General features: G+C 45.9%; 1 protein-coding gene across 9 annotated transcripts in view; it reads right to left on the bottom strand.

The window, feature by feature from the left end:
• Positions 1-23,923, bottom strand: part of cep85l (centrosomal protein 85, like) — a 380,598-nt gene that overhangs the window by 262,426 nt on the left and 94,249 nt on the right. For 2 of the 9 annotated variants that reach the window (XM_068025485.1, XM_068025484.1), the window contains exon 2: positions 18,112-18,167. The exons of the other annotated variants lie outside the window; for them this stretch is intronic. The gene's annotated coding sequence lies outside the window, so the exon portion shown is untranslated. The remainder of the gene's footprint in view (positions 1-18,111; positions 18,168-23,923) is intronic. 9 annotated transcript variants of the gene reach the window in all.

The following is a 23,923-nucleotide window of genomic DNA, read 5'->3' as shown; positions in this document are numbered from 1 at the left end:
ACCTTGCAGGAGAAACGGGCACATAATGCCCAAGAGAGGCTTCAAACAGGTGGAGGGGTACCCGACCTTCAGATCGTCACACCAATGGAGGATCAAACAATGGAAATACAGGCAGAGGTAGCTGTGGTCAGTTCCCCTCAGAGGAGCGAAGACAGATACAGCCCTGCTCAACTGGGCACAGATGCAAGACTTCAGGAGTCACTAGAAAGGAGGTTCTTCTAGACCAGCAGCATGAGATGTGCTCTCACATTTTTGTGCACTGTTTTCCTTTCTGAGCTCAGTGTAAATGACTCTTGAAGCCACATGTGTGAGACTCCTTTTATTGATGGCAGACCAGAATAAGTATGAGGTGGTGAAGGAGATCAAGGGTTCCTCAACGGCGACAGCAAAACCTTTGGGCGGATGTGATCCTTCATTGAAAGTAAAAGTTTACAAGTTCCAGGCTGCGTCTTCAATGGAAATGTTAGCACAGGTAGCTCAGAGTGAGTTCCAGACCATAACATTCCTCCTTGGTCAGAGGGGCTCACTTAAAAGATTCTTGAATCAAATGATCCCTGACATGCATGGCATCCCGACAAGACCTTCGAGCCCTGCACTGTGCCCATCCACCTCCCTGTGCAGCCAGAACACCTGAGGTGTTCTGCATCATCCTCCTCCTCTTCCACATCCTGCTCCTCCTCTTCCTCCGATGAAGAGTCTCCTCCCAGGGCCTCACCATCCTCAATGTCCACTCCTCTCTGGAAGACAATATTATAGCTTATGCAGTAGACCACCCCAATGAGCGAGACCCTTGCAGGAGTGTATTCAGGGCACCACTTGACCAGTCCAGGCACCAGAATCGCATCTTCAGAAGCCTGATGGTCTGCTCAGTGAGCGGATGCCTCTGGTTGTATCACCTCTGCCTGGGTCTCTTGTAGAGGGGTCAGTAGCCATCTCTTCAAGGGATATCCTGTCTCCCTTAGGATCTATCCATGCACTTTGGGGGTTGAAGTGAAGAGCTGGGGCAGCCTGGACTGGCAGAGAATGAAGGAGTCATAGCAGCAGCCAGGAGAGCGCATGCACATATGGAGGAAGCTCTTGTTGTGATCACAGACTAGCTAAACATTGAGGGAGCGGAAGCCCTGTTATAGGGATCCAAGCTAAACAATGAACAATGAATCTAGACACAGATCCTTTTCTTGATTCACAGTTTATTCACAGAATGCAGCATTATATATCTCTACCACCAACCCCTGTATCCCAACAGGCTCTCTTTAAATCCCTTCTAAGTCCTTGATTAAACAATGCCCTCCACCTGTGTATCTTAACAACATATGTAACCTACCATTAACAGCCCTTCCTGTCGCTGAATCTGACTGGCTGGTCATTGGATGCCTGGATGGTCACATGGATGCAATCAATGATGCCCTACACCTGGAGGAATCCAATGACGAATGTGAAATCCACTGCGCCCTGTGCCTGCAAGGCTGCATCTGTAATGTACTATATGTACTGTCCAGTTCTGGCAAATAGGGCATCAGTAACCTGCGAGATGCAGTGGTGTGTTGCTGTTTGTGAGATACCAGCAAGATCTGCAGCTGATTTTTGGAAGGTGCCAGAAGCAAAGAAGTTCAAGGTCACGTTGATTTTAACAGTTACTGGCAGGACATGGTGACCAGTGCTCAGGGATAGTCACTAATATATTTTACCATGGACATGTGACAAAAATTATTGACTCAGCCATGGTCTTGGGGGCAATTAATCTGTATATAAAGTGCACACCCAACCCAATGCCATCAAAATACAGTCTGATTTAAAACGCATTTCTAGTGAGATACCTGGTATTGCTTTTGCTTGCACCAGTAGTCAATAACTGCCTGCACACTTGATGTAGCAATGTGGACAATCCGGATAGATGTCCATCTGTCAGATGTTATCTTGATCTCTTTCTCCCCCCTCTCGCTCTCTCTCTCCCTCTCTGTGTCAATTCCTATCCCCTTTCTGAGTCCATCTCTTACCCCACTCTCTCTCCTCCCACTGTGTCCATTTGTCTCCCCTCTTTGTCTCCCCACTCTCTCTCTCTCCCCTCCTGCTCCCTCTCTCCCTCTCTCTCTACCTCACCCCTCTCTCTTCCCTTTAACTCTCCCTCTTCCCTCTCTCTCTCCCTCTTACCTCTCTCTTTTTCCCCCTATCCGTCTTCCTTCTCCCTCTCTCTCTGACAGTTGCAGCAAGCATGAACTCTCCCCAGAGCAGCTTTATGATTGGTCAGTTCTTTAAAAAAATTCACATCTGTCAGTTTCAGTTTCAGTTTCACACTAACAGGTGCTGGGAGCGGGAAGAGCGGCTTCCGAACTCAGGACAAGTTCGGGGTTTGCAGCGGGCGTTTAAAAAAAAAATCAGAACCCGCCAGAAAACCCCGAACTTATCCTGAGTTCAGAAGCCACAGTTCCCGCTCCCTGCACCTGTCTGTGTGAAACTGAAACTGACAGCTGTGAATTTTTTAAAAAGTCAGACTTGTCTGGAAAGAAAAGTCAATAGGAAATTTCTCATTCTTGAAATTGCCAGTCACAGACCTCAAAATTTTTACCACAGACACTGGTGTCCATGTAGGGACATGTTGCCAACCCCTGCCAGTGATGTGAGGTGCAAGGTCTTCGGTGTCGAGGGCAGAGATGTCTGTGAGCATCTGCCTGGAGAGTCGCAGTCTCCTGCGGCACTGCTTCGAGGTCATTTCCAGGTAGCTCCTTCCTTGCTGGTAGATCCAATGCTGAGGGTCTGATCTCCATGTCCTTCCTGCCACTCGCTTCTCTCCCCTGCCCTCCTGATGCCCGTGGCTTCTCCCTTGCTGCGGAGAGTGTTGTTCCTCATTGCTGCTGGGCCCAAAATCTGAGAGTCATGACCCCATTGCCAGCTGCTGCCTTCCTTATGGTCAGGTGGCTGCCGAATTGTCCTTGGAAGCCTTGCCCCCCATTCTTATGTCCCCATGATGGCAGATGGGTAACGACCCCCTGCACTGCCCAAGCGCTTACTGTCCACTCTCCCTGCTGCACCAAAGGCACCTGCTTGTCAATGGCTGAGCCCCTGCCTGAGCCATTCACCCCTTTATGGAGCCAAAGTAATCCATTGGGCAGCAATGACTGGCTCCCCATTGTGTACCCACCTCCCTTCAGCTGGTCTGTACCAAGTAGCCTGTGTACCGCCGTAAACATTCCCCATTAACGAGCTCTTAATGAGCTCTTTAACCAGCTTTATGGCCTTAATCATGGACCATTCAGGATTGCAATACTGCCCTCCCACCGCTCTGGTGAACATGGCTGGCACAGGAAATGGCATGGGGAAATCGCTACGCCAGCCGCAACAATATTTTGCACCTCCAACCACCTCTGTTCTCACCCCCAGTGAGACCCGAAAATCAAGCCCAATGAATCTGCACTGACTTAAAAATTAGCATTCATACCATGCCCTATCTTTCAAAAGGCTGTTGAACTCATGGGGTAGAAGTTCATCATGGATGTGTAATGAGTTCTTTATGTCTGATGCAATATAAATGAGATGTATGGAGTCCAGTTGGTTGAAGATTACAAGCAAGTTTATTACAGCTAAATACTATATATAGTACAGAGCAAACTATTTACAGAACCTTATTCTGAGTGTTACAGTCGCAGAGTGAGTCTGGCTTGTAGTCACATGACTACATCCTGGTACTAAGCTAATTGGCATACTAAGATCTTAAAGGGACATCACTCTTAAAGGCTATCATACAACATCCCCTTTCTTCCAAAGATAAGTCTCGTATGCTAGAAGTAAAAACACATAAAATTAGATAACACCAAAAGTATTGACACAGATCTAGATAAAATGAACTTTACACATGCAGAAGCTTAATAGTCCACATATGATTTCGGTGGGCTTTTTCTTATATTCGTTCCTGGGATGTAGGCATCACTGGCTGGGCCAGCATTTATTGCTCATCCCTAATTGCCCATGAGTGGTGGTGAGCTGCCTTCTTGAACTGCTGTAGTGTACATGGGATCGGTACACTCACAGCGCTGTTAGGAAGGGACTTCCAGGATTTTGACCCAGCGACAGTGAAGGAACAGTGATATAGTTCCAAGTCAGGATGGTGTGTGGCTTGGAGGAGAACTTGCAGGTGGTGGTGTTTCCATGCATCTGCTACCATTATCCTTCTAGGTGGTAGAGGTTGCAGGTTTGGAAGGTGCTGTCTAAGGAGCCTTGGTGCGTTGCTGCAGTGCATCTTGTAGATGGTACACACTGCTGCCACCATGCATCAGTGGTGGAGCGAGTGAATGTTTGTGGATGGGGTGCCGATCAAGTGAGCTGCTTTGTACCGGATGGTGTCAAGTTTCTTGAGTGTTGTTGGAGCTGCATCCATCCAGGCAAGTGTAGAGTATTCGATCACACATGTGATTTGTGTCTTGTAGATGTTGGACAGGCTTTGGGGAGTCAAGAGGTGAGTTACTCGCCACAGCGTTCCTCACCTCTGACCTGCTCTTGTAGCCACAGTATTTATATGGCTACTCCAGTTCAGTTTCTAATCAATGGTAACCCCCAGGATGTTGATAGTGGGGGATTCAGTAATCTTAATGCCATTGAATGTCAAGGGGAGATGGTTAGATTCTCTCTTGTTGGAAATGGTCATTGCCTGGCACTTGTGAGGCGCGAATGTTACTTGCCACTTTTCAGCCTAAGCCTGGATATTGTGCAGGTCTTGCTGCATTTCTACATGGACTGCTTCAGTATCTGAGGAATCATGAATAGTGCTGAACATTGTGCAATCATCAGCGAACATCCCCACTTCTGACCTTATGATTGAAGGAATGTCATTGATGAAACAGCTGAAGGTGTTTGGGCCTAGGACACAACCCTGAGGAACTCCTGCAGTGATGGCCTGGAGCTCAGATGATTGACCTCCAACAACCACAACCATCTTCCTTTGCGCTAGGTAAGACTCAAACCAGCAGAGAGTTTTCCACCTGATTCCCATTGACCTCCTTGACGCCATACTCAGTCAAATGCTGCCTTGATATCAAGGGCAGTCACTCTCACCTCACCTCTTGAGTTCAGCTCTTTTGTCCATGTTTGAACCAAGGCTGTAATGAGGTCAGGAGCTGAGTGGCCCTGGCGGAACCCAAACTGAGGAGATCTGGTTATGGTATAACCTTATGGGGATGTCATCCTTGGTTGTTTTTGGTTTGCAGGTATGTTGTCAATGTGTTGGTTGTTGTGCTGTTGTTCCATCACACCCTCATCATCGGAGTGTGTTCTTTCCAGTCTGCTGTGCTCAATTGGGGTATTGCACGCTTCTGTTAGTTGGCTACAGTTCCTTGTCAACATCACTCCGCTAAAAGTTGTAATCTCGTAGGACCTAGGCTCACAACATAATTTGGATACCTCTGCGGGTAACCATGTTCTCATTGTGGGGTGTATGACCCTGACCTTTTGTCCTATGTGTAGCTGAGGTAGTTCTGCCCCTGCATGTCGGTCATGCACCATCTTCATTCTCCCCTGTTTTTCGTGCAGTGTTTAGTTTAGTTTAGAGATACAGCACTGAAACAGGCCCTTCGGCCCACTGAGTCTGTGCCGACCATCAACCACTCATTTATACTAATCCTACACTAATTCCATATTCCTACCACATCCCCACCTGTCCCTATATTTCCCTACCACGTACCTATACTAGGGGCAATTGCTAATGGCCAATTTACCTATCAACCTGCAAGTCTTTGGCATGTGGGAGGAAACCGGAGCACCCGGAGGAAACCCACGCAAACACAGGGAGAACTTGCAAACTCCACACAGGCAGTACCCAAAATTGAACCCGGGTCACTGGAGCTGTGAGGCTGCGGTGCTAACCACTGCGCCACTGTCACGGAGAATCTGAACAGATGATAGCTTGGCAGAGTCATGTGCACTTGTCTGACAAACATGATCTCTGCTGGTGATGGTAAGCCCATATCCATAGGTGTAGCTCTGAGGTGGAGCATGGCAATACAAAAATCTTGTTTCATTGTCCTACACTTCAGGATAAGTGCTTTGACTGTGCAAACCTTTCACTCGCAAGACCATTAGATCTAGGGTAATGTGGTGAGGACGTCATTTGGTTTACACCCCATTTGGCGCTCAGATCTCTGAAAGGTTTGCCCGTATACTGTGGCCCATTGTCTGAAATTATTTCTTCAGGTGCACTGAATAGACTGAATATGGCACTCAATGTGTCTGCGACGAATGTGCTTGAAGTGTCTTTTACCTGTCTGACAATTGGAAATCTGGAGAAATAATCAGTGACTAAGATAAAGTCATCCCCATTAACAGAAAATAAGTCAGTGGGGATTTTGGACCAAGGGACTGACGGAATCTCGTGAGGGTGTAGAGGTTCTTTGCATTGTTGTGGCTGGTGCCTCTGGCATTCCTCACACATCCTCACTAACCGCTTGATGTCACTGTTTATTCCTGGCCAATAAACAGTGTCTCATACCTGTTGTCTTATTTGCTCTTTGCCCATATGGCCTTCGTGAAGTTGTGACAAGATGTCCTCTCGGAGAGCTTTGGGCACAATCACTTGTTTTCCCTTGAAGGTGACACTTCTTGAGATACCAAGTTCATCTCTGTAAGGCCAAAAGCATCTGAGGATTTCTGGCACTTCTTTTACCGTGACAGGCCAACCTTCTATGATGACTCTCCACCGCGTGTGGAAGAAGGCTCTGCAGTGATCTGGGTTTTCCAGTGTTTTATCTAACGTACGCCTCCTGTAACGACGCCGACCTCGATCAGCTCGGGAAAGGAGTTGGGTCTTCCCCGTTTTTTTCTACATGGAGCTTTTCAAAAAATAAGATTTTTAAAGGACTTCGAACGCTTTTTTTTAAAGCAGTATCCATCGCCCATTGGCACAGCGTCACGCGATTTACTTGCAGCCTGTCATTCTGTGCTCTGTCTTCTACAGCTTGAGGTAAGTTCTTTTTTTTACTGTTTGAGCCAGTATTTCTGTGGCATTTTCCCCCTTTTGGCTGTAGGAACTTTGTTTCCAAAGCTGTATTACCTGTGGTCTTCAGTCTCAGAATTTGTCTTCTCAACACAGCTGCCACCATTTAATGAGTTCTTTTATGTTGTCTGATGCAACATAAATAAGATGTGTTGAGTCCAGTTGGTTGAAGATCTCACAGGTTTATTACAGCCAAATACTATATACAGTATAGAGCAAACTATTTACAGAATCTTACTCTGGGTGTTGCATTAGCAGAGTCCAACGCACTGTTAATTCAATCCAGTTGTTCCACAGATCGGCTAACATATCATTTAAAAACTTTCCAAATTAAAGGAAGACCCACCAAATTGTACCGTCTATTAACCCCCGAATGAGGCTATCCAAACCAGGTGTCTTTAAATCAACAAATGAACTCTTTAATTAAAAGAACTAAATTCTTAAACACTATGAACATTTAAAAATAGAAAAATTAGAGTCCTTGTAAATTTACAGTCCAATGTTGTTCAAAGTCCCTCGCAGAATGTGGTTCGAAGACCCTCGCAGAATGTTGTTCGAGGTCCCTCGCAGTCATCCGATGCGGGAAAAAAGGTTCTTCCACAGCAGAACAGTCCATAGTCTAACTTCAGTAGGTGATGTTTTCCTTCTCCAGCGAATTTCAACAATTAACAACTTGCAAACAAATAGTGAAGAATAGCGCAACATGGAAGCGATCAGGCTCCAAGGTTTTTAGACACTGCACTGGAGGCACAGTGGTTAGCATCGCAGCTTCACAGCTCCAGAGACCCTGGTTCAATTCTGGGTACTGCCTGTGTGGAGTTTGCAAGTTCTCCCTGTGTCTGCGTGGGTTTTCTCCGGGTGCTCCGGTTTCCTCCCACAAGCCAAAAGACTTGCAGGTTGGTAGGTAAATTGGCCATTATAAATTGCCCCTAGTATAGGTAGGTGGTAGGGAAATATAGGGACAGGAGGGGATGTGGTAGGAATATGGGATTAGTGTGGGATTAGTATAAATGGGTGGTTGATGGTCAGCACAGACTCGGTGAGCCGAAGGGCCTGTTTCAGTGCTGTATCTCTAAACTAAACTAAAACAAACACTTTCAATGGAAGTAATCTGACTTTAGAGATTTTTAAGGGATAAAAGATTGTCCCAGTCTAACTTCCCTTTCTTCAATTTAAACTACCAGAGATCTCTGTCTTGGCTTGACTTTTAAGAATTTCGAGAGATAATAATTAAACAGTCAAAAATCCTATTTCCTTCAGTTTAAATGGTTGAGAGCTCTTGTTCAGTGCTGACACCACAGCTGTCTGTCTTCTGTTGCTGTTCAGTTAGGAAAACTGTCTTACTAACTGCCAGTTCAAACTGAATTGTAACAAATGTATCGCATCAGGTTCACTCCCAGTGGCTGTTTCCACGGTATCGAAAATGCACCCTTTGAATCACAGTCTCCAAATGGCCGTTTCTAAGGCAACGAAAATGCACCTTCCTATAATTCCTAAGGCTTGCCGGCTCTTAAAGCAAAACTGATCCCTTGCAAGCTTTAAAGGCAAACTGCATATTCCGAAAAAAACTACAGGACCATGACAATACTAAGATCATAAAGGGACATCACTCTTAAAGGCAATCATACAACAGGATGGTGACACAAAACGGATAGTATCGGATCAGCTGCCTGTTATACGCTGTGCTTGATATTTTAATTCATTGACTGCAATGGAAATGAATATCAGGAGCTGTGTATAACGGGTTTGTGCCACTAGCCAAAACAAATTTCTACTCCCATAACTCTTACTGGTGGAAATGTGAAATCAATATCCAAAATGCTAGAGAGGTTATCATTTTGTGTGCAAACCTTATATGGGTGATTGTCATCCCTTGCAAGTTAATTACAACAGGTATGTGAATTGAAGAGAGCACCATCATCAATCTGGAGATACAATGGTATTATTCCATCATTCATCTGCCATTAAAAGATACTTTTCTCAAAAGAAACTAAAAGTGTCAGTCAAACTGATAACGCCAAAGCTTCAATTTTAAAAGTTTGTGTTACACCAGATTACTGTGTATATTCTCTCTGCTTATCAGTGCACAAACTTTTTAGCAAACCACTCCTGGCTGTTCTATGAGCTGAAGCTATGTAAAATATTCCCATTGAAAGGATAACACCCCTTTGTAAAGAGATCTGTTCACATCTCAAGTATGCTGCATGAAAAATATTTTTCATCAGTTTTGAATAGTGGGTCAGCCACAAATCTACACCAGTCACATCCTAAAATGAATACAGGAATATGCCCAACCTGGACCTCCATTGCTGAAGTTCACAGGTCAAAGGAATGTCCCTTAGTAATCGTGGCAATGGTGAGAGGCCATGCCATAAACTGTAACAGAGGTTGTCTGTTTCAGAGAGTCGATTGGATACACCAGGAAGAAGGGTGATATATCCTTTTGACCCCTGACAAAGGGGGCATAAATGCGCAAAATCTTTAGGGTCCAGGTTTGGATTGTAAGCCTCAAAAACGACAATTAACAGCCTGGTATGCTTGTGTATTTGACTCCTGGACTAATTTCAAGCCTTTCCTGTGCATTCTCATCAGAGTTACAGCAGGTGCGGGCCATGAATTTTCGACCTGAATATATTTATATCAACAATAAGTATAAAATATTTAACTGTTAATTCTTCAAGACATAAATACTGAAAAGGGACAACACCAATGATACTTAAACAGAGCCACTAGGCAGAAAAAAAGAACATTTTCAAAGCAAAAGTAATTGTGTGCACATGTACCCAAGAGACTTCTGAAAACATATACACCCACATGGGCATAAATAATTTTCTTTTCTGATTAACTGAAATGGAGTTACAATGAATGTATTCACGATAAAGTCATCTTTATAACCATTTACATCCATTTATCAGGTCAGCACATTAAATGCTGTGGAAGGTAAAGTGCGTGACTTATAAGGCATAAATTGAACAAAGAAGGTTCCTTTTTTATTTCAGATTTTCAGTATCCACAATATTTTATTTTTATTATACCCCATTGTTGCTGTTTGGTGATTCTAAATGGTACTATAGAGTGCTTCCATTTAATACAACTATAATAAAAGTACAAAAATTAGTTCAAACAAAAGGCCATGCAGTATCGGCTCCAGTATAAATATTCCCTCATAACCAACATCTTTCAGCCAAGACAAAAGGAAAATACCATGGATGCTGGAAATTTGAAAGAAAAGCAGAAATTGCCAGAAATACTCAACAGGTCTGGTAGCATCTGTGGAGAGGTGCATCTCAAGACCTGCTGGGCATTTCTAGCATTTTCTCTTTTCCTTTCAGCCAAGATTTGGGAATGTGTTGTGTATGACTGTTCCAGGAATGGAATGTGCCGAGAAACTCCCCCGTGATTTAACAATGTCCCATTAAAATGTTCTGCCTTTTCCTTTTAATATTTATGCAGGAATTCAGAATTGTATTTGAATGTAATCAGTGCGGCCATCTGTCCCTTCAGAGAATAAAACAATACAAAAATTAAGCTGAAGTTATTTGTTTGCTCCACAAAATACAATAGTTTATTTTGGATCAAGGTGACTTTTTTTATGTGTAACTATAATTGGTGTATTCAGTTGACTGAATATGTGAAACGCTTGCTCAGATTCCCAAGAAGTCTTCAAACTGCGGCACAGTGGCGCAGTGGTTAGCACTGCAGCCTCACAGCTCCAGGGACCCGGGTTCGATTCCGGGTACTGCCTGTGTGGAGTTTGCAAGTTCTCCCTGTGTGTGCGTGGGTTTTCTCCGGGTGCTCCGGTTTCCTCCCACAAGCCAAAAGACTTGCAGGTTGATAGGTAAATTGGCCATTATAAATTGTCACTAGTATAGGTAGGTGGTAGGGAAATATAGGGACAGGTGGGGATGTTTGGTAGGAATAGGGGATTAGCGTAGGATTAGTATAAATGGGCGGTTGATGTTCGGCACAGACTCGGTGGGCCGAAGGGCCTGTTTCAGTGCTGTATCTCTAATCTAAAAAAAAAATCTAAAATGTACTGAACATCATAACATTGAGATACACAGGTTCCCAAATGAACAGGATGCAACAAAACGGATGCAACAATATTCTGGAGCTGCCACGCAGAGGACAGCCAATTTGTCTGCACATGCATAGGTAAGACGACACAAGATCTGTTTTGGGGGAGCATGGAAGTCGACTGCCTTGTCCTTTCAGATGACAGTGGGGATGAGAGGGTGGAGCAAAGGAAGGATAGAACTAACAAGCACATAAAAAAGCGAAGGTGTCCTCACAGCTGACACTTTAAGAAGCACATTGCGGAAGTTATAGCATATGCTTGGCGCAAACTACCCCTGGGGGCCAGCATGACGGCAGTGGAAATTTTAAGAACAGTTTGTTCCAGGAATTGACCCGACTGGAAACATCCCACTTTAACAAGAATAACTATTGTGTTTATGGTGAGACACATTTATTTTCTTTAGAACTGTACAATCTACACGATATCCCATTAGAGTTACACATTGCACGAGGAGTGAAAGCTAGTTCATTTTTTATATGAAAATGTTCCCTGCTGTTCCCACTACATAACATTATTGCAGCTTATTGTTTGTGCTCTGCTGATTAAATGGCTAAATTTGATGGTCTCAGTAAATCTCCCATGCTATTCATCTCGTTAATAATATGGAAAGAAATAGCAAAGGACTGGAAAGCTGCGCAGTGCACCACATTAATGTCCTGCAATGGTTTCCATCACTGCTTCGAATAGTAGGTCACATTTAGTATGCATTTACAACAGTGAAAAAATTAGCATTAGATTAGAGGTTTCCCCGTCTTCTACTAATGGTCCCGCTTTCAGCAGTGAATAGAAACTAATATTAAGCCACAGCGCATACACCGTCTGGCAGACAGCAACATCACTAATTCCTTCATAAAGTGGGCAATTCAACAGGCAAGCAGTGGCTCGGAAATCTGATGGAGATCCATATTGTAGCTTAAGATCTTCCAGGTAGCCATTGAAATTAAGCGAAATGCCCTGACATAAATGGAGGAATTTTATGCTGTCCCCCCGCGTTGGGTTTGGAGGCGGGAGAGCAGATAGAAACATAGAAAATAGGAGCAGGAGCAGGCCATTCGGCCCTTCGAGCCTGCAGCACCATTCAATACGATCATGGCTGATCGTCCAAACTCAATAGCCTGTTCCCACTTTCTCCCCGCATTCCTTCATTCCTTTAGCCCTAAGAACTATATCTAACTCTTTCTTGAATATATTTAATGATATAATCCAGCAGGATGGTGGCCAGGGGAACCTCGCCTCCTTCGTGTCTCTACCTAAATTAAGTCCAGGGCAGGAAGGCCTGTGAATGGCCTTCCAACCCCACTGCCAATTGAGGCCCTTAAGTGGGCAATTAATGCCCAATTATGGGCCTCATCCCACCACCATCGGAATTAACCCAGTGACAGCGGGCCTGTCGCCACATGGGGATCACGCCATGCAAACCCATGCGGGTTGCTGGCCGGCTCTGCGGAACCTGGGAGGGGGGTGGGGGGGTCCTCGTTGAAAAGTACTTAGTGCCTGAACAACAGACCTGGCGTCGGGAAGGGGTTCCCTTTGACAGCCAGCCTCTGCACCTGCTGCCACAACCCCTATACCCCCCTCCCATGAAAACCCTCCCACTGTGACTTACCTGTGCTCTGGTTCCAGTGCATGCTCTAGCAGCAGCAGCAGCAGCCATCACCTCTGTGGTGGTGCTGCTCAGTTAAAGAGCTGCCAGCCTCTGATGCTGTCAGCAGGCAGGACTTCCGCTGCCAAGGTCCTTGATCCCGGGGAAGGCCCGCAGCTGTCCACGTAAGTGCCTAATTCGCACTTGATCCAGCGAATCTCCCCAGAGAAGGCAATGTGGAGCTCTTGACGGTGCTTTTGCCGGTGGTCGAGAGCCCCATCGCCAAGATAAAATCCCAGCCAAACTGTGTCAGAGCTTCATTTTAATATTGAAATCAATGGTAAAAGCAGTATAAGTAGCATAAATACAATTCCCAATTTAAGTAAAGACTACTTTCATCAGTTCTGATGAAAGGTCACAGACCTGAAATGTTACCTCGACTTCTGTCTTCACAGATACTGCCAGTGCTGCTGAGTATTTCCCACACTTTCTGTTTTTATTCCAGTATTCTGCCAATTTGATTCACTCCACATGATATCAAGAAACAGCTGAAGGCACTGGATACAACAAAGGCTATAAGCCCTGACAACATCCCTGTAGTAGTACTTAAGATTTTTGCTCCAGAACCAGCCGCATCCTTAGCCAAGCTGTTCCAGTACAGCTACAACACTGGCATCTACCTGTCAATGTAGAAAATTGCCCATTATGTCCTGTACACAAAAAACAGGACAAATCCAATCCAGCCAATTGCCGCCCCTTCAGTCTACTCTTGATCATTTTTTTTTTACAGATACAGCACTGAAACAGGCCCCCCGGCCCACCGAGCCCGTGCCGACCATCAACCACCCATTTATACTAATCCTACACTAATCCCATATTCCCACCACATCCCCACCTGTCCCCACATTCACCTACCACCTACCTATACTAGGGGCAATCTACAATGGCCAATCTACCCACCAACCTGCAAGTCCCTGGGCTGCGGGAGGAAACCGGAGCACCCGGAGGAAACCCACGCAGACACAGGAAGAACTTGCAAACTCCACACAGGCAGTACCCAGAATTGAACCCGGGTCGCTGGAGCTGTGAGGCTGCGGTGCTAACCACTGCGCCATTTTTTTTTTTCATTTTTTTTTTCAGCAAAGTAATGGAAGGTGTCATTGACAGTGCTATCAAGTGGTACTTAATCAGCATTAGCCTGCTCACTGGCTCTCAGTTTGGGTTCCCCCAGGGTCAAACATGGACAAAAGAGCTGAAATCAAGAGGTGATGTGAGGGTGACTGCCCTTGACATCAAGGCAGGCTTTGACTGAGTATGGCATCAAAGAGCTCTAGCAAAATAGAAGTCAATGGGAATCAGAGGGAAAACTCTCCACTGGTTGGAGTCATACCGAGCACAAAGGAATATGGTTGTGGTTGTCGGAGTCCAATCAACTCAGCTCCAGGACATCACTGCAGGAGTTCCTCAGAGTAATGTCCTAGGCGCAACCATCTTCAGCTGCTTCATCAATGACCTTCCCTCCATCATAAAGTCAGAAATGGTGATGTTCGCTGATAATCATCAGTGAATGTTCAGCACCATTTGCAACTCCTCAGATACTGAACCAGTCTGTGTCCACATGCAGCAAGACTTGGACAACATTCAGGCTTAGGCTGACAAGTGACAAGTAACATTCATGCCACACAGGCGCAAGGCAATGATTATCTCCAACAAGAGAGAATCTAACCATCTCCCCTTGACATTCAATGGCATTACCATCACTGAATCCCCCATTATCAACATCCTGGGGGTTACCATTGATTAGAAACTTGACTGCACCAGCCATATATTTTTTTATTCATTCCTGGGATGTGGGCGACGCTGACCAGGCCAGCATTTATTGCCCATCCCCAATTGCCCTTGAGAATGTGGTGGTGAGCTGCCTTCTTGAACCGCTGCAGTCCATTTGGGGTAGGTATACCCACACTGCTGTTAGGAAGGGAGTTCCAGGATTTTGACCCAGCGACAGTGAAGGAACGGCGATATAGTTCCAAATCAGGATGGTGTGTGACTTGGACGGGAACTTGCAGGTGGTGGTGTTCCTATGTATTTGCTGCCCTTGTCCTTCTAGTTGGCAGAGGTCGCGGGTTTGGAAGGTGCTGTCTAAGGAGCCTTGGTGCATTGCTGCAGTGCATCTTGTAGATGGTACACACTGCTGCCACTGTGCGTCGGTGGTGGAGGGAGTGAATGTTTGTGGATGGTGTGCCAATCAAGCGGGCTGCTTTGTCCTGGATGGTGTCGAGCTTCTTGAGTGTTGTTGGAGCTGCACCCATCCAGGCAAGCGGAGAGTATTCCATCACACTCCTGACTTGTGCCTTCTAGATGGTGGACAGGCTTTGGGGAGTCAGGAGGTGAGTTACTCATCTCAGGATTCCTAGCCTCTGACCTGCTCTTGTAGCCACGGTATTTATATGGCTACTCCAGTTCAGTTTCTGGTCAATGGTAACCCCTAGGATATTGATCGTGGGGGATTCAGTGATGGTAATGCTGTTGAATGTCAAGGGGAGATGGTGAGATTCTCTCTTCTTGGAGATGGTCATTGCCTGACACTTGTGTGGCGCGAATGTTACTTGCCACTTATCAGCCCAAGCCTGGATATTGTCCAGGTCTTGCTGCATTTCTACACGGACTGCTTCAGTATCTGAGGAGTCACGAATTGTGCTGAACATTGTGCAATCATCAGCGAATATCCCCACTTCTGACCTTATGATTGAAGGAATGTCATTGATGAATCAGCTGAAGATGGTTGGGCCGAGGACACTACCCTGAGGAACTCCTGCAGTGATGTCCTGGAGCTCAGATCATTGACCTCCAACAACCACAATCATCTTCCTTTGCACTGGGTATGACTCCAGCCAGTGGAGAGATTTCCCCCTGATTCCCATTGACCTCAGTTTTGCTCGGGCTCTTTGATGCCATACTCGGTCAAATGCTGCCTTGATGTCAAGGGCAGTCACTCTCACCTCACCTCTTGAGTTCAGCTCTTTTGTCCATGTTTGAACCAAGGCTGTAATGAGGTCAGGAGCTGAGTGACCCTAGCGGAACCCAAACTGAGCGTCACTGAGCAGGTTATTGCTAAGCAAGTGCCGCTTGATAGCACTGTTGATAACACCATCCAGCTATATAAATACTGTGGCTACAAGAGCAGGTCAGAGGCTGTGAATTCTGTGGCATGTAACTCACCTCCTGACTCCCCAAAGCCTGTCCACCATCTATAAGGCACAAGTCATGAGTACTTTCCACTTGCCTGGATGGGAGCAGCTCCAACAGCACTCAAGTAGTTCGACAACATCCAAGACAAAGTAGCCCGTTTGATCAGCACCCCACCCTTAAACATTCACTCCCTCCACCACTGGTGCACAGTGGCAGCAGTGTGTACCATCGACAAGATGCACTGCAGCAACTGGCCAAGTGTCCTTCAACAACACCTTCCAAATCATCTAGAAGAATAAGGACAGCAGATGCATGGGAACACTACCACGTGCAAGTTCCCCTCCAAGCCACACACCATCCTGATTTGGAACTATATCACCGTTCCTTCACTGTCGCTGGGTCAAACTCCTGGAACTCCCTTCCTAACAGCACTGTGGGTGTTCCTACGCCACATGGACTGCAGCGGTTCAAGAAGGCAGCTCACCACCACCTTCTCAAGAGCAATTAGGGATGGGATACTAATGCTGGCCTAGCCAGTGATGCCTACATCCCATGAAAGAATTTAAAAAACCGATGGGGTTGGTTATCAGGATAATAATTACCCCATGAAAAGTTGGCAGCAGAATGTGAGGGCCCAGCAATTTGTTTTTGTCATCACTGGATTCCCCAAAGTCCTTGAAGTTATAATTAACCATCCAGGGCCCTGCACATAATCCTAAGGTCTTCATGAATTGCAAGTGATTTCACTTTGTTAATGCGCAGGTGATCAGTGGCCAGCAGCACAGGATTATAACAATAATAATGATGATGAAGGGTCACAGACCTGAAACGTTAACTCTGCTTCTCTCTCCACAGATGCTGCCAGACCTGCTGAGTATTTCCAGCACTTCGTTTTTATTTCGGATTTCTAGCATCTACCATATTTTGCTTTAATTATAGCACAGGCTTATGATGGTTGCTGTCTGATTCCCAATGGCAGTCACAGCACATATATTTTCAGATAATCCTCTGTTCTTGGGCTATTTCAAGGAGAAAGAAAGCTGGAGGGAAAGTGCATAGGGGAGATCAAGTATATCCTCTTCAACCTTCATTGAGACAGCCAAGAACAGAAAATTAACAACCTAACAACAAGGCCAACAGAGCCAATGCGATCATCATCAACCACAATGTAAGCACCTTGAAGAATAAAACATGTGGACAATGCATCAGCCTAAAACACCTTCAGTAACACAGGACTGGAGCTTACCAGCTCTCTGGAGTCAGGCTAGGAGGTGGGAGGGATGGTAAAATAGTGGCGGAAGACATCAGGAGGGAATCCAGTTTCAATAAAGTTTAACTTAAATTTCCAAGAGAAACTAAGTGCCTGATCCCCAGCTCCAATCCGCCCCCCAGGCCATTTTCCCAGAGGCAGGAGGGGAGGGTGGGGGGGGGGGTTGATAGATCTACCTGCCTGCAAGCAGCAAGTAAATTGAGCTGCTTAAGGCTCTATTAAGGTCTGTTGTCGGAGGCCAACTGGGATTTTCAAATTGGCCTGCAGGTCACCGCAGGCGGCAGGGGACAGTGCAGCTGCCAGGAGACGGTCGCTGGCAGGGGCCATCGCTCCAGGCAGGCTGAGAGGCCTTGCCTGCCTCTCTGGGTTCAGCAACAGCCACAGGCCGGCCTGTAAAGGGGAATTCCCCCCTCCCACAGCGCCCTCACCCCCATCCTACTCTCCAAGTGGTGGCCCAGCTAAAAAGGCCTTTGTTATTTTATATTTGCAAAGGGTGCCCTCTCCCTCTCCCTCACTTACCTACCATGGCATCTTGCTGCTACTTTCAAGCTGAAGAGCCTCCTATTGGCTGTCCAACTTTGAGAGCCCACCTACTGTCCTTAATTGGATGACGAGCCTATCCTCTGGCCATTAATTGACCAATTTGCAAAAAATCAGAGGTGAGTCTCTGTTTTTCACACAGCATGGGCTTCTGACCCACATTTGAGCCTGATGATGGGGTCCTGAAGCCCACAGGAAAATTCTGCTGCAAATCCCTGGTTTGTTGTCGCTCTGATCAGATGGGAAACTTACTGAGATCTTGGTTAGAGTGGGAATTTAAAGTTTTACTTGTACACACACACAATCATTTGCTGCTTTTTCTCCCCATTTATAACACAGTAATCTGCTATTAAACTGACATATAATGATCCAGAAATAATGTATTTAAGTAGAACTCAGTGTGTCTGATATCATTTTTTTGAAAAACATTACAACTATTAACATTAAGGGACATGTGACTTGTCACTTACTGGATCACCAATGGCCACACTGCTATCAAGCCTTCCAAACCCGCGACCACTACCACCTAGAACGACAAGGACAGCAATGTAAAGGAACACCACCACCTGCAAGTTACCCTCCAAGCCACACACCATCCTGACAATTAGGGATGGGCAATAAATGCTGGCCTAGCCAGCGATACCCACTTCCCATGAACCAATAAAAAATTCCTTTTCTCAGAACCATTTATATTGAAACTCTTCTTTACCTTTCTAACAATATACTGCAATGGGGTCACATCCATTTCAAATACCTCGGGCTATATTTTCTTCTGCTCATTAATTTCAGCCACAAAAAATTAGATGTAAGCAGAAAGCAGGAAACATCTGGAATATTAAACCTTCTTTCCCAATCAGACACTAAGTGATCTGCTGTGCTTTTACAGTATTTCCTGCCTGACATTAGGTTTTGTGGTAACAATTCTCTAGTATCCAGCATCTCTTTTTTAGATGATAGAGATAGGATGGCACTCTGATGACTGTCCATGTTGGGGTCAGAGGATGGCGACAATCTGCTCAAACATGCTCAACATTCTGCTTATGAGTCCAAATCTCACAACAGCTCCTTACTACATCAGCATGACATTTTCTATTTCCCACAGCAGCCATGCTTGTGGTGTCTCTGAGTGAGATTGCAAATTTAGTGTCAAATTAGCTGCAGTTTTGTTTTGTGTTTTAGGCCCATACCCATTGGTAATTGGGCGGAGAATCGCCAAACTCATTGTGACTAATGGAGATCTGGTCACTATTCAACTAGTAAGAATGTCTACATTCTTAATACCTATTTATGAGATGTGCCTAGTTATTTTAATTTTGGCTGCTACCAGGCTGCAGAGAATACTCATTGTGGTCAACTATGCAAATGATCACCTCAAAGGCATTATTCCAAATACAAAGAGTATCAGAAATATATCTCACAGTGTTCTTCCAGTTCATCTCATACCACATCATACGTGGGGATAGTCTAGGAGCGTAGATAGGTAGATAGAACATAGAACATAGAACAGTACAGCACAGTACAGGCCCTTCAGCCCACGATGTTGTGCCGAACCTTTAACCTACTCTAAGATCAAACTACCTACATACCCTTCATTCTACTATCATCCATGTACCTATCCAAGAGTCGCTTAAATGTCCCTAATATATCTGCTTCTACTACCACCGCTGCCATTCCATTCCACGCACCCACCACTCTCTGTTTAAAGAACCTACCTCTGACATCTCCCCGAAACCTTCCTCCAATCACCTTAAAATTATGCCCCCTGGTGATAGCCCTTTCCACCCTGGGAAAAAGTCTCTGGCTATCCACTCTATCTATGCCTCTCATCATCTTGTACCCCTCTATCAAGTCACCTCTCATCCTTCTTCGTTCCAATGAGAAAAGCCCTAGCACCCTCAACCTTTCTTCGTAAGACATGCCCTCCAGTCCGGGCAGCATCCTGGTAAATCTCCTCTGCACCCTCTCTAAAGCTTCCACATCCTTCCTATAATGAGGCGACCAAAACTGAACACAATATTCCAAGTGTGGTCTAACCAGGGCTTTATAGAGCTGCAGCATAACCTCGCAGCTCTTAAACTCAATCCCCCTGTTGATGAAAGCCAACACACCATACGCCTTCTTAACAACCCTATCAACTTGGGTGGCAACTTGGAGCGATCTGTGGACATGGACCCCAAGATCCCTCTGTTCCTCCACACTACCAAGAATCCTGTCTTTAAGCCTGTATTCTGCATTCAAATTTGACCTTCCAAAATGAATCACTTCACACTTTTCCAGGTTGAACTCCATCTGCCATTTCTCATCCTAGCTCTTCATCCTGTCAATGTCCCGTTGCAACCTACAACAGCCTTCCACACTATCCACAACTCCAGCAACCTTTGTGTCATCGGCAAACTTGCTAACCCAGCCTTCCACTTCCTCATCCAAGTCATTTATAAAAATCACAAAGAGCAGAGGTCCCAGAACAGATCCCTGCGGAACACCACTGGTCACCGAGCTCCATGCTGAATACTTTCCATCTACTACCACCCTCTGTCTTCCATGGGCCAGCCAATTCTGTATCCAGACAGCCAACTTTCCCTGTATCCCAAGCCTCCTTACTTTCTGAATGAGCCTACCATGGGGAACCTTATCAAACGCCTTGCTAAAATCCATATACACCACATCCACTGCTCTTCCTTCATCAATGTGTTTTGTCACATCTTCAAAGAATTCAATAAGGCTTGTGAGGCATGACCTGCCCCTCACAAAGCCATGCTGACTGTCTCTAATCAAACTATGCTTTTCCAAATAATCATAAATCCTGTCTCTCAGAATCCTCTCCAATAATTTGCCCACTACCGACGCAAGACTGACTGGTCTATAATTCCCAGGGTTATCCCTATTCCCTTTCTTGAACAAGGGAATAACATTTGCCACCCTCCAATCTTCTGGTACTACTCCAGTGGACAGTGAGAACGCAAAGATCATCGCCAAAGGCGCAGCAATCTCTTCCCTCGCTTCCCTTAATATCCTTGGGTATATCCCGTCTGGCCCCAGGGACCTATATGTCCTCGTGTCTTTCAAAATTTCCAGCACATCCTCCCTCTTAACATCAACCTGTTCGAGCATATCAGCCTGTTTCACGCTGTCCTCACAAACGACCAGGTCCCTCTCACTATTGAATACTGAAGCAAAGTATTCATTTAGGACCTCCCCTACCTCCTCCGACTCCAGGCACAAGTTCCCTCCACTATCCCTGATCAGCCCTACCCTCACTCTGGCCATCCTCTTGTTCCTCACATAAGTGTAGAACGCCTTGGGATTTTCCTTAATCCTACCCGCCAAGACTTTTTCATGTCCCCTTCTAGCTCTCCTAAGTCCATTCTTCAGTTTCTTCCTGGCTACCTTGTAACCCTCTAGAGCCCTATCTGATCTTTGCTTCCTCAACCTTAAGTAAGCTTCCTTCTTCCTCTTGACTAGCTGTTCCACATCTCGTCATCCAAGCTTCCATCACCCTACCATCCCTTCCTTGCCTCATCGGGGCAAAGCTATCCAGCAGTCGGAGCAAGTGCTCCCTAAACAACCTCCACATTTCTGTCGTGCATTTCCCTGAGAACATCTGTTCCCAATTTATGCTCCCCAGTTCCTGCCTAATAGCATTGTAATTCCCCCTCCCCCAATTAAATATTTTCCCATCCCGTCTGCTCCTGTCCCTCTCCATGACTTTAGTAAAGGTCAGGGAGTTGTGATCACTATCACCGAAATGCTCTCCCACCAAGAGATCTGCCACCGGGCCTGGTTCATTGCCAAGCACCAAATCCAACATAGCCTCCCCTCTAGTCGGCCTATCTACATATTGAGTCAGGAAACCTTCCTGGACACACCTGACAAAAACTGCTCCATCCAAACTATTTGCACTAAGGAGGTTCCAATCAATATTAGGGAAGTTGAAGTCACCCATGACAACAACCCTGTTACTTCTGCACCTTTCCAAAATCTGCCTCCCAATCTGTTCCTCCGTGTCTCTGTTGCTATTGGGGGGTCTATAGAAAACTCCCAATAAAGTGACTGCTCCTTTCCTGTTTCTGACTTCCACCCATAATGACTCAGTAGACAAATCCTCCTCGACGACCTCCCTTTCTGCAGCTGTGATACTATCCCTGATTAGCAATGCCACTCCCCCACCTCTTTTACCTCCCTCCCTATTCCTTTTGAAACATCTAAACCCCGGAACATCCAACATCCATTCCTGCCCCTGTGATATCCAATTCTCCGTAATGGCCATAACATCTTAGCTCCAAGTACTGATGCATGCTCTAAGTTCATCACCCTCATTCCTGATACTTCTTACATTAAAATAGACACACTTCAACCCATCATACTGGCTGAAACTTTGCCCTGTCAACTGTCTAACCTTCCTCACAGACTCTCTGCACTCTGTATCTGCCTGTTCAACAGCTACCCCATCCACTGTTCCGTAGCTCCGGTTCCCATCCCCCTGCCAAACTAGTTTAAACCCTCCCGAAGAGCTCTCGCAAACCTCCCACCCAGGATATTGGTTCCCCTCCAGTTCAGATGCAACCCGTCCTTCTTGTACAGGTCCCACATTCCCCAGAAGGTATCCCAATGATCCACATAACTGAAGCCCTCCCTCCTACACCAGCTCTGTAGCCACGTGTTCAGCTGCACTTGCTCTCTGTTTCTAGCCTCACTAGGACGTGGCACCGGTATCAATCCTGAGATTACTATCCTGCTCATCCTGCCTTTTAGCTTCCAACCTAACTCCCTATATTCGTTTTTCAGGTCCTCATCCCTTTTCCTAGCTATGTCATTGGTACCGATGTGTACCACGACTTCTGGCTGCTCCCCCTCCCCCTTAAGAATCCAGTAGACTCGATCCGAGACATCCCTGACCCTGGCACCCGGGAGGCAACATACCATCCGGGTGTCTCGTTCGCGACCACAGAATCTCCTGTCTGTTCCTCTAACCATTGAATCTCCTATCACTATCACTCTCCTATTCTCCCCCCTTCCCTTCTGAGCCGCAGAGCCAGGCTCAGTGCCAGAGACCTGGCCACTGTGGCTTTCCCCTGGTAGGTCGTCCTCCCCAACCGTATCCAAAATGGTATACTTATTATTGAGGGGAACGGCCACAGGGGATCCCTGCACTGTCCGCCTATTCCCTTTCCCTCCCCTGATGGTCACCCAGCTACCTTTATCCTGTGACTTAGGTGTCAGTACTTCCCTATAACTGCTCTCTATCACCCCCTCAGATAGGAAGAAACGTTTTCCCTTAGAGGAGGGATCAATAACCAGGGGACATAGATTTAAGGTAAGGGACAGGAGGTTTAAAGGGGATTTGAGGGAAAAAAATTTCACCCAGAGGGTGGTTGGAATCTGGAACACACTGCCTGAAGGGGTGGTAGAGGCAGGAACCCTGACAATATTTAAGAAGTATTTAGATGAGCACTTGAAATGCCATAGCATAGAAGACTATGGGCCAATTGCTGGAAAATGGGATTAGAATAGATAGGTGCTTGATGGCCGTCATGGACACGATGGGCCGAAGGGCCTGTTTCTGTGCTGTATAACTCTATGACTCTAAAATCCTCTTTTCTTCACCAAGCTACTTTGATGTGTTGCTGTGTTTCCAGATATGTGCACACCTCATCCTCCAATCAGGTTTGCATCCCTCCCACTGCACCAAGATAGCCCTAACCAAAGACATAAACAATGTTCTCTGTGACTGCAGTGTATTGTCCTTCCTCATTCTTCTTGACCACTCTGTTGCCTTTTCAAGTGGTTTATCATAATATCCTCTTCCATGGCCCCTCATCAACTGTCCAGCTCCAGAAGACTGCCTTTGTTTATACATCTATCTAATTGTAGCCACAGTATCTCCAGCAATGGCTTCTGTGCTCATCCTTGCACCATCACCTCTGGAATTCCCCAAGGTTCCTTCTTTCACTCTATTCTGCTCCCCATCCACGTGCTGCACTTTGACATTATTTACCGGCATGAAGTCAGTTTCAACATTTATACTAATGACACCCAGCTCTACCTTCCCTTTCTCAATGCCTCTACTGTTTCTGTGCTGTCCGACTTCCAATAAAAGATCAGCCACAACTTCATCCACCTAAGCATTTGGTAAACCAAAGTCATCATCTTTGGCCCTCCTCCCAACTCCTTATCCTCAACACTGACATCATTCTTTTCCTTGGCCACTGTCTTGGGCTGAACCAGACAGTTCTCAATCTCAGCGTCCTGGTCAACCCAAGTTGAGAATCCAACTTCATAACC

This window comes from Heterodontus francisci, chromosome 3 (genome assembly GCF_036365525.1).
Source record: "Heterodontus francisci isolate sHetFra1 chromosome 3, sHetFra1.hap1, whole genome shotgun sequence".
Classification (NCBI taxonomy): Eukaryota; Metazoa; Chordata; class Chondrichthyes; order Heterodontiformes; family Heterodontidae; genus Heterodontus; species Heterodontus francisci.
This window is presented reverse-complemented; position numbering and strand designations above follow the sequence as displayed.